General features: G+C 42.7%; 1 long non-coding RNA gene across 2 annotated transcripts; it reads right to left on the reverse strand.

Annotated features, from left to right (window-relative positions):
- Nucleotides 1-813: 813 nt before the first annotated feature.
- LOC106697997 lies at nt 814-11,988 on the reverse strand. 2 transcript variants are annotated; one of them, XR_002830513.1, is made up of 4 exons: nt 11,869-11,988; nt 4,672-4,847; nt 2,209-2,377; nt 814-2,110 (listed from the first exon to the last, which is right to left on the reverse strand). It is a non-coding gene; the product is annotated as an uncharacterized LOC106697997 (long non-coding RNA). The 2 variants fall into 2 exon arrangements; XR_002830514.1 differs by lacking the exon at nt 11,869-11,988 and adding an exon at nt 11,660-11,712.
- Between the last annotated feature and the right edge of the window lie 60 nt (nt 11,989-12,048).

Consider the following 12,048-nt stretch of genomic DNA (forward strand, 5'->3'; position numbering starts at 1 on the left):
AATGCTACGTGGAAATGGTGACAATTCTTCGCTCTTCCTCCCTTTGCAGATGCAAGAAATCCAAGGGGAGCTGCGTCCTCACAGCTGGGGGTGCACACCCAGCGAGGGCAGGATGGCGACCTCTGTGTGCCAGGCTCCCTGCTGGGAACCCACGTTCATTTAGTAATTTAATCCACACAGCTTCGAGGTGGGTGTTATTATCCTCCATTACAGATGAGGAAAGAGAGAGATCAAGGCTTGTTCGTTGGGTCACCCCAATGGTAAGTAGTAAACAGAGATTTGAACTAAACATTCTCTGATTCCAGAGTGTCTTCTAGGACCGGGCGCCCTTGGGCCGGTTACTCACTTGCGTGCGCCCAACCTGGGTGATCCTTCTTTATAGCTCCCGTTCTACCCTGGATCTTATTAAAAACAAAAACAAAAAACCCACAAAACGTCCTACCAGATTAAAAATATTATAAGGCTACAATGGCCAGTGGTTCTCAGTGGTCAGAGCATAGGCCCAGGCACCAGAGGGTGGTGGGTTCGATTCCCTGTCAAGGGTACGTACTTGGGTTGTGAGTTTGCCCCCCACCCCTGGTCAGAGTGCATTCAAGAGGCAAGCAGTCAATGTGTCTCTCTCACATTGATGTTCTCTCTCCCACCCCCCCAACCCCCGCCCGCCCTTCCAGTCTCTGAAAAGCAATGGGAAAAATATCCTTGGGTGAGGAGTAACAAACAAAACAAACAAAACAAAACAAAACAAAACAAAACAAAAAAAACAGAACATGAGCAGTGAAACAATAGAGCTTAGAAATCAGCATGGGTATTTGATAAAGGAAGCGTTTCCAATTATTTCGATAAATGGATTATTCTACAAATAGTATTGGGAAACCTGGTTGGTAAAGCAAGTAGTAGGTGCCCAATAAGTGAGTGTAAATTCTACATTGTGCAATTAAATGAGATGGCACATGCTGTCCAGCTCCCACAGTGACTGCTGGGAAGAGATTCAGGTGACTTTTGAGTTCTGGATTTTTAAGTCTCTGTTCTACACAGAACTCTGGTCTTGACTTTTCACAGTCTCTTACAATACTTTCGATTTACAAAGTGTTTTCACTACCCCATGGTGCAGGGCAGGTGCTGATTCCCACTCTCTGTATAAGGACACTGACGCTCAGGGAGGTTAAGTTCACAGCTGGCATGCCTTGTGAAACTTAACCACGGGCTTCCTAATTCCCTGTGTAACTCTTTCTGTTGGACTCTATATATAGCCTCTCCCCACCCCTGCCCTCACATTCACACCCACACAATTCAAACAATGGGAAAGAAATAACATCACTACATTAGCACAATAACTGTGTTAATTTCTCTGTATCCCCGGTCAGCCTTTGTCCATAGCAAACTTACTTTACATAATTGCAATCATAGTTTAATTACAATTTAGTGGCCCATTTTCCACTTAGCACTGTAAGTCCCCAATGCTTTTTATAGTTTTGTAGCAAATGAGTGAGGTACATCCTTACTGTCTTACCCGATCCTCTTCCTTAAATTCATCCATGTAAATCTCCATCTCTAATCCAATTGCTCTTAAATGAATTTCTTTCACAGGAGCGAGTGCATGCAATTGTGTTCCTCTTTTCAGGCAGCCGGTTACCTCCCCGCCCCCTCCAAGAAGTCGCGTGTCTTTTCCCCAATCCATGGGTAACTTCTCGGGGGGGACATGCAAGAGCTCTTCTGCAGACCTTTGCCCCCGTGTAAGCAGCGGAGGGGCGTCTGGGGCCTCTCAGAGCTTAGGACCATTGCGTTCCTGTTGAGGATGCACTTCCCACTCTGTTTTCACCTGTGGCTTCCCAAGTTAGCTTCCCAGGACAGTCAGCACGAAAACCTCGATTCACCCCATGCTCTCCTCCCTGGCCAGGGAGAAATGGCAAACTGAACATTTCCCTCACCTTTTTGTATGCGGTATGATTCATGGACAACAGACTCTGCTTAGATTACTGAATAAGTCATTGTTTCCAATCATCCACTCCGTGTTTAAAAAGAGAGACGTTTTCCATACTTACTGTTCCACTCTCTCTATTTCAGGAGATGAGAATGGCCTCATGGAAACATACCCGGACCTGGCTGGGCTCTGTTTGGAAACAAGTATATAAAGAGAGACATGGACAAGATACATTTGTGGTCAGTGCCTGTCCTGAATGCTCCATAGGTCAAGGTCAGTCTACTTACACTAAGGAGTTATGAGGCCTTAAAAAGGCAGTATTCAGATGGGCTCTCAGCAAACACCTAGTGGACGTCTGTGCACAGCTGTCAGACGTCTGAAGGTGGTACACCGTCCCTGCTCTCAACATGGGGATTCTCTACACCAAGTTGTCTGGCAGACAAACACTGGCAACATCTGCCAAAAGAGGGTGACATAATAAGAGGGTTGTCATATTTTTTTAGTTTTATTTTTCAATTACAGTTTACATCCAATGTTATTGTGTATAGTTTCAGGTGTACAGCTTAGTGGTTACACAATCCTATACTTTACAAAGTATTCTCCCCTATATTTCCAGTACCCACCCGGCACCACACATAGTTATTACAATATTATTGACTATATCCCCTATGCTGTACTGTACATCCCTGTGACTATTCTGTAACTACCAATCTGTACTTCTTAATCCCTTCACCTTTTTCACCCAATTCCCTAAGCCCTCTCTCCTCTGGCAACAACCAGTCAGTTCTCTGAGTCTGTTTCAAATTTGTTTGTTCGGTTATGTTGTTGTTTAGAATCCATATATAAGTGAAGTCGTATGGGAACTGTCTTTCTCTGACTGATTTATTTTACTTAGCATAATAGGGGGTTGTAATATTTTTGTGAAAGGTGGTGAAGTTCTTTTACTTAATTAAAAGAGAAAATAAAGCTACAGAATGGCAATAATAACTGGGAAAGATGCTATTATGATTTGGTTTTGTTTTCAGACATCTCATTATAAAACATTTGTGCAAGGGGAAGAGCAAGGATCGGGGTTTTTCTAAGAACTTAATCAACAATGCAGCTCTTTTCTTTTTCACCATTAAGGAGCCTTTCCTGGGCAAAGAAGCCCTAATTCCATGTTGGGAGCAAAGAAGGAAAACTGACGACTTAGTACATCCCATATTGATTGTAACGTTCCATGACTCAGCGAAGATGGTTAGCAATGGCCGAACGTGTTTGAATGTTATGCTTTGGTGAGGCATGGGCATGGCCAATACCGAGAGGTATAGCTGCTGCGATTCAGTGCGGGAAGAGCAGCCTCGGCCCGAGAAAACACCTGAGAAAAATGTGGCACTATAGTAACAAGCCAAACCGCTGGCATTGTCGGTAGCTGTGATTTCACTTTATTGATTGTCTCCCGTGAAACATGAGGCTCTTTATTTGAATCATTTGTATAGGTGTCGTATTGGGTTAATTGCAAAGCAACCTGATTTAATAATAATATAACGGTGTATCATGGACATCGATTCCTAGAACTGTGAAGTGTGAATTGCAGTTGATCATGAGATGCTAGGAGATGAGCAAGTCCCAGGCTAATCGTGCAAATTTAAGCTGCCCAGGGTGAGCTTTAACTTACATGTCAGTTCGGATTGTTACTGCAAACACTTTATAGGCCTGGAACATGATTGGTTATAAACGGGATGCCCTTGAACTTGAATTGTTTTAAAAAGCATAGCTTTATGCTGAGTTAACAGCATGCCATTCAGATCAGTACCAATGTAAACACGGAGGCTGAAGGCTTTCTGCTTTCTTGCAGGTTTTCATAGCTGCTAAGATTATTTCACTCTTAGCGAGGCCAGTCTGGCTCTGTTAGGAACTGAGTGAGGAACGCAAGAATGGTTCTCAAAATTGATAGAAATTCCCTAAAAAGCAAGGATGTGCACTAATGACCAAGTTCAAGTTCATTATTTCCTAACAACTGAAGAACAGCATATTATATATTTGCATAATTATTTTTATGTTTAAGATTGGTGGCTATTTTTCACTTTTCCAGTTGAAGGATAATTCTTTCCAAGAAGAGAGGGAAATAGATTTTATTAAAAAAAAATCTCATATGCATATGATAAAGAAAAACTGAATAAAAAATTCAAGACAAATATGAGTAGGAAAATTAAGAGTCTGGGGGAAAGAAAAAAAAAGGATGAGGCAGAGGAGGAAGAGAAAGAGAAAAGGATAAGTTATAAAATGAGAAGATTGAGTAACACGGTAAACATTGGCACAATATAGGCACTCAGTAAGTGTTCTGACCAATGACTGGTTAGCCTGCTTAAAGACAAAGTTATAAAGAAAGTTAGTAATGCATCAAAATATATTGCTTAGACAGCTGTTTTTGATACGTCTAAGTAAAAGCAACAAATATTCTTTTTTTTAGGCCAAACCTTGCTATGTGAATTGACTCTAATTGTTTTCACCAGTTATGTTTCCTCTGTTGATCATTTTAACTGGCACAATTGCTACAGCATATTCTCAACTTGGAGAGGTCACCGGGAGAATCCCTGACTTCCACAATTCATCCAAGTCCAGAATGCAAAATCACCCACCTAAACCAAACGCTTCTCACCTCCCTTCCGCTCTGACGAGGCTGACTTTCTCACCAACTCAAAGAGAATGGGGGGAGCGGGGGAACTAAATGAAAAACAAAACCAGACGCACTCAGCAAGCGTGTTTACCTATGAAGATACTAGCTATGGTTGTTGGCTCACTCCAGGCCGATCTTTTATGAGCACACGCACATGGAAACGACCATGCGAGGACACAGCGAGAGGGTAGCATCTGCAAGCCAGAGAGAGGCCTCGGCGGAAATCAACCTGATGACACTTTGATCACAGACTTCCAGCCTCCAGAACTGTAAGAAAGTAAATTTCGGTTGTTTAAGCTAAAACAAAAGTGTCAAGGCTGCTCAGAACTAAAAACGATGAGGACCCCAAAATCTCCATTGTGTTTAGCCACATGAAGGTCACGGGAGACCTTTGACAAACCTGGTTGTTACCAGAATGATGAGGAAGAAACCCAGCTCACGGGTGCCACACACAGCCTCTGGTGTCCCTGCGGGCCAAACACAAGGACAAGAAGGGGGCAAGGTCCCAGCGCCCCATGCATGGCATCAGCACCGCTCAACCTTACATTCAAGTCCCGCTGACAGAGCTTGCTCAGCTCACTAACATCCCCCGTGTCTACACAGTAGCATGTCCTGCCCCCCTTTCTCCACCCTCTGTAGAGGTTAAGAAAAAAATTATAGCTCCCAACCATGATAAAACCATTATTTAACATCATTTTATGGGTACTTAGGAAAACAGGATTAACTACAGATGCCACAATTTTGTTATAAAACCAAACAAACTCAAAAAGTTTATCCACATTAAGTTAATTGAACTAAAAGAATGTACCCAAAACCACATGCAATGGAAGAAAAAAAGAAAACTTTCCACTGAAATATATATATATATATATATATATACATATATATATATATATATATATTTTTTTTTTTAATTCGTTTTTTTAGGGGGTTGGGGAATGAAGAAAGAATCCTTGCTTATTTCTCCTAATTTCTGATTCAGATTGCTCTTACAAATATTGTGACTACATATTTCTAGCTTATTCATTTATAAAATAATCTAATTCATTTTGTCTTTTTACAAAATTCTTTGTCATATAAACCACTGTTCTGACCTGTCTCTCAGGCCTGGTCATTTCTTTCCCACTTCTGCCACCTCATACTTCCGGTCTCTGCCCCCAACTCCCAACTCATTTTGCTTGCCAGAATCCTATTCCTAAAATCCTGTTTTAATCATTTCTCTGCCCTTTCAAAAACTTACAATGCCCCCCCTAGTTCCCATCACGTGAAATATTAAATTCCCTACTTAGAACACAGGACTCGCCAGTCTGTTCCCATTCAACTCATTCAGTTGTAACTACTCCCCAAAGTACAACTTCCACTTCCCTCAGGCTAGCATCAGAACCAGCACCCGCACTTCTATTTGCCTTCCCCCTATGCTTTGATACCCACTCGGAAATGGCCTCCACAAGTCCCTTCACATGACTGCATCTCACCCATCTTTCAAGGCCCAGGAAGAAAAATCTGCATGTAGAAGTTGCTTATCCTATATAATAAAAGGCTAATATGCAAACTGACCGAACGGTGGAACAACCATCACTATGATGCGCACTGACCACCAGGGGGCAGACGCTCAATGCAGGAGCTGCCCTCTGGTGGTCAGTGCGCTCCCACAGGGGGAGTGCCACTCAGCCAGAAGCCAGGCTCACGGCTGGCGAGCGCAGTGGTGGTGGCGGGAGCCTCTCCCACCTCCACAGCAGCACTAAGGATGTCTGACTGATGGCTTAGGCCCGCTCCCCAGGGAGCGGGCCTAAGCCGGCAGTCAGACGTCCTCCAAGGGCTCCTGGACTGCGAGAGGGCACAGGCCAGGCTAAGGTACCCCCTCCCCCCCCAGTGCACAATTTTCAGGCACCGGGCTTCTAGTCTTCTATAAGAAATTTGCCTGTTAAAAAAAAACTGATTTAATGGAGAGTTTAAAAGAGTAAATGAATTACCATCTCAGGATAGCCCTTTGAGGTGGGCGACATTTTGCAACTAATGAAACTAAGGATTAAGTTCATCTATGGACAGCACCTAGCACAGTGCCTACCCATAACAAGGATGAGGTCAATGTTGACTGTCATTGTACTTACTAGAAGGATTCAGTGGTTCTCCCAGGTCACACAAAAGTATGTAAGAGTTAGAATTCGAACTCTGGCTTTTCGTTTGCCAGGAACAGTAATGCTCTGTTTGCACTGCTGCTACCTTGCCCAGCTTCCTCAACGACTGCCGTCAACATTGATTTCTCTGTCTGAATTCCTTAGCCGTTGGCGTGTCTGTGCCACTCTGTTTTGCACTTGATGGCTACTTTACTTGGACTTCGACTTTTTCTTCAGTATATGTCTCCTCGCAGCTTGGCCAAGAGTAAAGACTAGTGGTGTGCTATACGTGTTTAGCAACCAGCTCTCAAGGTGGAGTGGGGCTGATTCATAATGTTTGTTGATTTCAGTGGTATATACTCCTACCAGGGTCAATTTCAAGATACCAAAGCAAAGTCAACTAACTCATAGAATGGTTACAATTTTAATAATCAGCTCTTTAGAGTTGGTGCAGGCTGCCTGCGACACGCCCCTGGTACTAAGGATTAGACGTCATACTGTATTTTCTTGTCAAGTGTGTAGTGCCAAGGATAGTGCTAAGCAAATAGGATGCATGACCATGTATCTGGAACTTCTGGTTCAAGGTTGCAAATGCGTATAAACATTTACTTAGCCTACTTCCCCAAACCCCATTGAAATCATGGTACACAAAAACTAACGTTTCCATAATAGTGCTTAAAGAAGAAAGGATGCCGACACTGATTAGAAACTTTGACAAATTTATGAAAGAGAAGAAAGCAGGTGGACTCCTATTGATGGATAAGCCAAAGGAAATCACAAACTGAAACACTGGTGAGGGCTGCCATGGAGGTGGGAGCCACTCTTCCCAGGAGACTCGAAGCTCAGCAGGTATGGAGAGCTTAAGGGGACAGTGGAGCAAATAATCAGGGTAATTCATTAAAGGTAAGGAAGAGCTGAGCCAGTCTGTCCCCGCCCTCTTCTACATATTTTGAACATCGTGTGCCCAGCTACAGGTCTCAGAATTGCTTTCTAAATCAAGTGCAATATTTCTCTGGGGAGGACCCCCACTGTGGATATGTGGGGCTGGAGAAATAAAACAGAGCCTGTGCAAATTCTGAACTTCCAGATGCACGCAGAAGGGGAAACGGGGCAGCTTCAGTAGCCCCACCAAAGTCTACTCTGTTCACAACTGTAGGTTCTCAGTATCTGTTCAGTGAATGAACAAACGAACCATATAGCTTTGGGGCAAATGAATGACTCTTGAGGCAACGTGACAGCCTAAGCAAATGCACAGAAATTCTGGATTATTTAAAACCATTCAAATTTGTTTTAGCAGCCAAGTTGGAGAGAAGGGGGAGGGAAATCTCCAAGTGGCACAGAGAAAGAGAAACATCAAAGGCAAGGTGTGAAGAACAAGCTCATGGCTCATCTCCCTTGCAGCCGGGGTAACCCTGCCTGTGCTGCAGTTTTAGCCAACAAGACTTAAGCCAGTGGTTCTCAACCTTCCTAATGCCCCGACCCTTTAATACAGTTCCTCATGTTGTGGTGACCCCCAACCATGAAATTATTTTCGTTGCTACTTCATAACTGTAATGTTGCTACTGTTATGAATCGTCATGTAAATATCTGATATGCAGGATGTATTTTCATTGTTACAAATGGAACATAATTAAAGCATAGTGATTAATCACAAAAACAATATGTAATTGTATGTGTTTTCCGATGGTCTTAGGCGACCCCTGTGAAAGGGACACGACTAAAGATATAAGCACAATCATAGAAATCATAATAAAAAATACATAAAAACAATACAATAAGCAAATTTGAAGAAGAATCAAACTGAGTCTCTATAAAGGGAAAACATAGTCACTGAAATTAAAAATGCAATGAACAGGATAATGAATAAATAAGACAAAAGTGAAGAAAGAATATATAAACCAGAAGATAGATTGGAGGAAATTTCTCAGAATGCAGGACAGAGAAACTATGGAATTGTATTTAAGTGCTATGGAAAATAGATCAAGAAATTTCAAAATATACACCAAGTAGAAATTCCAGACAGAACGAAGAATAGAAATTTGAGGAAGAGAAGATATTTAAGAACGTAACACCCGAGTTTTCCATAACTAGAGTAAAATCCAAGTCTTCAGATTTTGGAAGCATGCAAATGCCCTCGCAATAGTCAAAGGACTGTGGGATATAATTACATCTCTTCCAACTCAAGCTGGCCATGGGTACAATATCAGTAGAAAAATGTGCTCACGTTTTTTATTGTTAAGTTTATGGCAACTAAAAATATAATCCCTGCTCTTTTGTCTTTTCTCAAAGTGACGACAAAGATTTCCGCCTAGATACCAAGACCACCGGACATGACATCCTGGGCCAGACCAAAGACCTCTCATTGACTCTAGACCAGGGGTGGGCAAACTTTTTGACTCGAGGGCCACAATGGGTTCTTAAACTGGACCGGAGGGCCGGAACAAAAGCATGGATGGCGTGTTTGTGTGAACTAATATAAATTCAAAGTAAACATCATTACATAAAAGGGTACGGTTGTTTTTTCTTTTTAGTTTTATTCATTTCAAACGGGCCGGATCCGGCCCGCGGGCCGTAGTTTGCCCACGGCTGCTCTAGACCTTTCATTGGCCCCAAGAATCCTTTGAGGACTCCCAGTTCATATGATCTCTACCACTCCAGCCAGAGGGGCGATTTGGAAATGTCATTCCCCCCAATTTACTCTCTCTCTTTTTTTAATCCTCAGCTGAGGATATGTTTTTTTATTGATTTTAGAGGGAGAGAGGAATGAAGAGTGAGAGAAGGAGAGAGAGAGAGAGAGAGAGAGAGAGAGAAACATCAATGTGAGACAAATATCGATTGATTGACTCATGTACACAACCCCACCAGGATCAAGCCTGCAACCTAGGTATGTGCCCTGACCAGGAATGGAACCCAAAAACTTTTGGTGTACAGGACGATGCTCCAACCAACTGAGCCACCTGACCAGGGCCCAATTCTATTTTTAAATGGAGGTATAATTTACATATTCTAAAATGCACATATTTTAAATTGCAATTCTATTATTGTTGATGAACCTATACACCCATCCCAATCAAGGTACAACATAAAGTCATTTTTAAAGGAAACATTATCTGGATGGACTCAATAGCAATAAAACGCAATAGCTTCTACTTCCAAATCTTACATTTGCAATCTTAGAAATAGCATCCAAGACTTGGAGATAATGAGAGACAGTGTAGGAAATAGTACATTTTACCCCATCTCTAAGAATAGTTCTATTTTCCATAGTAATTTAGATAAGAAACAGAAAATGCTATAAATCACTGCAAAGTGATTTGTACTTTAAAGTACACATCTTAACACTGGTGTGCTGAAAAGTGATTAATCACACTTTCTTTTCCTCTCAAATTTTCCCATGCTGCCACAGGAATAAGCTGAAACACCTTATCTTCTGTCCTATCTGAAACATCTGAATTGACAGCCTAGGCCAACTTCCATCCTAGCAACAGGGCGCAGGGCTACAAATAGTTCTCTTCAAGTCAAAGGAAAATAACAAATACAAGAACACCCACTCTGAAGTTCCTTTATTTTGGTTTAAACCTCCCTTAACAGGCTCTTTTCAAGTCTTTGGAGCATTATTAAATGATCCGCTATTGATTTCCCGTGCTTAGCGCCGGTGAAATGGAGAGACTTGAAGACTAATGACTGGCGTCCACTCACTGTCTAAAGCACAGGTACAAAGGCAGAAGGAGCACTCGGAGCGCATTCCTACAACCATCCTCGAAACTGAAATTTCAACACCGGGAAATAGGACAGGAGGGAAACAGGCCACTGAATTCGACTCATCTCTCTCACTTAAATGTAGCACGCTGCTATTTCTGTTACCTATCTTGGGACATTTTATAAATATTGGTATATTTTGCTATTCAGCATGAAGCTGTATGCTTACTTTCTACCTTTGAAATCCAAATTTCCAGAGAGTCACTTTTAGGAAAGCATTCCTCTATTTTCTGCTTCATTCTCCATGGGCCATTTATTTGCAATCCGGAGCCATTGGGAAACTAGAGGTAAGAATCTGCCCTACCAGTTTCTACCTTAAAAAGAAAAGCTTTCAAGACAAACAAACCAATTTTTTAAATGGGTAAAAGAGAAAAACAGGTGTTTCCCTAAGCAGGGGGGCGGGGGGGAGGGGTGGTCACATAAATTCAACCTCATAAATAATCAGGAAAATGCAAATTAAAAACAAGACACCATTTCACATCCCACCAGATTAGTAAAATTTTGTAATCTGACAATACTTTTTAACAAGAATATTTTATCATTAAACTCAATTGTGTTTAATACCCAAGCTATCTACACTGGGGGGGAGGGGGGGGGCGGAGAATAAAACATATGCCCCTTTCTCCTTAAAAGCATACATATTTTTAAAAGGGGTATAAAGAAAGGCATTGACTCTGTAAAAAGTAGTCATCACACTTTATTCTTTCAGCGTATTCCAAATTTAGGGGTAAATCTATGGCTCAGAAAACCCCTGGTGACTAAGCCGGCTTCCAGCCTTGGCACGGCCAGCCGTCCCAATCCTGGCTGATTCTGCCAGGAGGCAGAATTACACATTTGCACATGGTTAAACAGTTTCGTCACTGAAGTAGATTTAAACTAGCTTTAAAAGAAGGAAAAGAAAACATTCGGTGCATTCCACATGTTCCCCTAAGTATATTGTACCGTCAAGTCATGCTGCATGGTGCATTCCTCAGAACTCCCAAACACTACTTAAATGGTGCACATAAATCACTGCATCCCTGGTGAAATACAGCTGTCTCCTCCAGGAGAAGTAAGGGGTGACGCCTGGGGTGAGGACGGCAATTTGAAGGGACCCACACTGTCTCGAAGGCTGGAAAGCTTGCGGGGTTCTCTTCCTTCTGCTACCCACCCACCACAATCTTTGGGTTAAAGCTCTTGTTTCAAAAAACTGGTGAATTCTACCTTCTGACCACACGATCCATCTCAGCAGTTCCAGCGTGTGTGAACTGTGGGATCCCAAGGGCGGAAAGCATCGTCAGAAAGGATCAGTGAAGAGAGCAACTCAGAGGGAAGCTGGAAGAGGGTGCAGAACCCAGAGATGAATAAAGACATGCACGGGGGGTGAGTAAGCTCCTAGCAAAACGACTCTTTTTTTTTACCAAAGAATTCACCTTGGGACGCATGAAACTCACAGACGCGACTGGATGGACAACAAAGCTGTTTACACATCACAAACCCTGGGGTAGCCAGAACCTGGGCCTGCGTTCTAGATGCTTCCTCTGGAAAGGAGCCCGCCCCGAGGGGGAGGGGCGGGGCCTGGGGAAGGAAGGGGCGGGCCGCGAGGGGAGGGG

This window comes from Myotis lucifugus, unplaced genomic scaffold (genome assembly GCF_000147115.1).
Source record: "Myotis lucifugus unplaced genomic scaffold, Myoluc2.0 scaffold_125, whole genome shotgun sequence".
In the NCBI taxonomy this organism is placed as follows: domain Eukaryota; kingdom Metazoa; phylum Chordata; class Mammalia; order Chiroptera; family Vespertilionidae; genus Myotis; species Myotis lucifugus.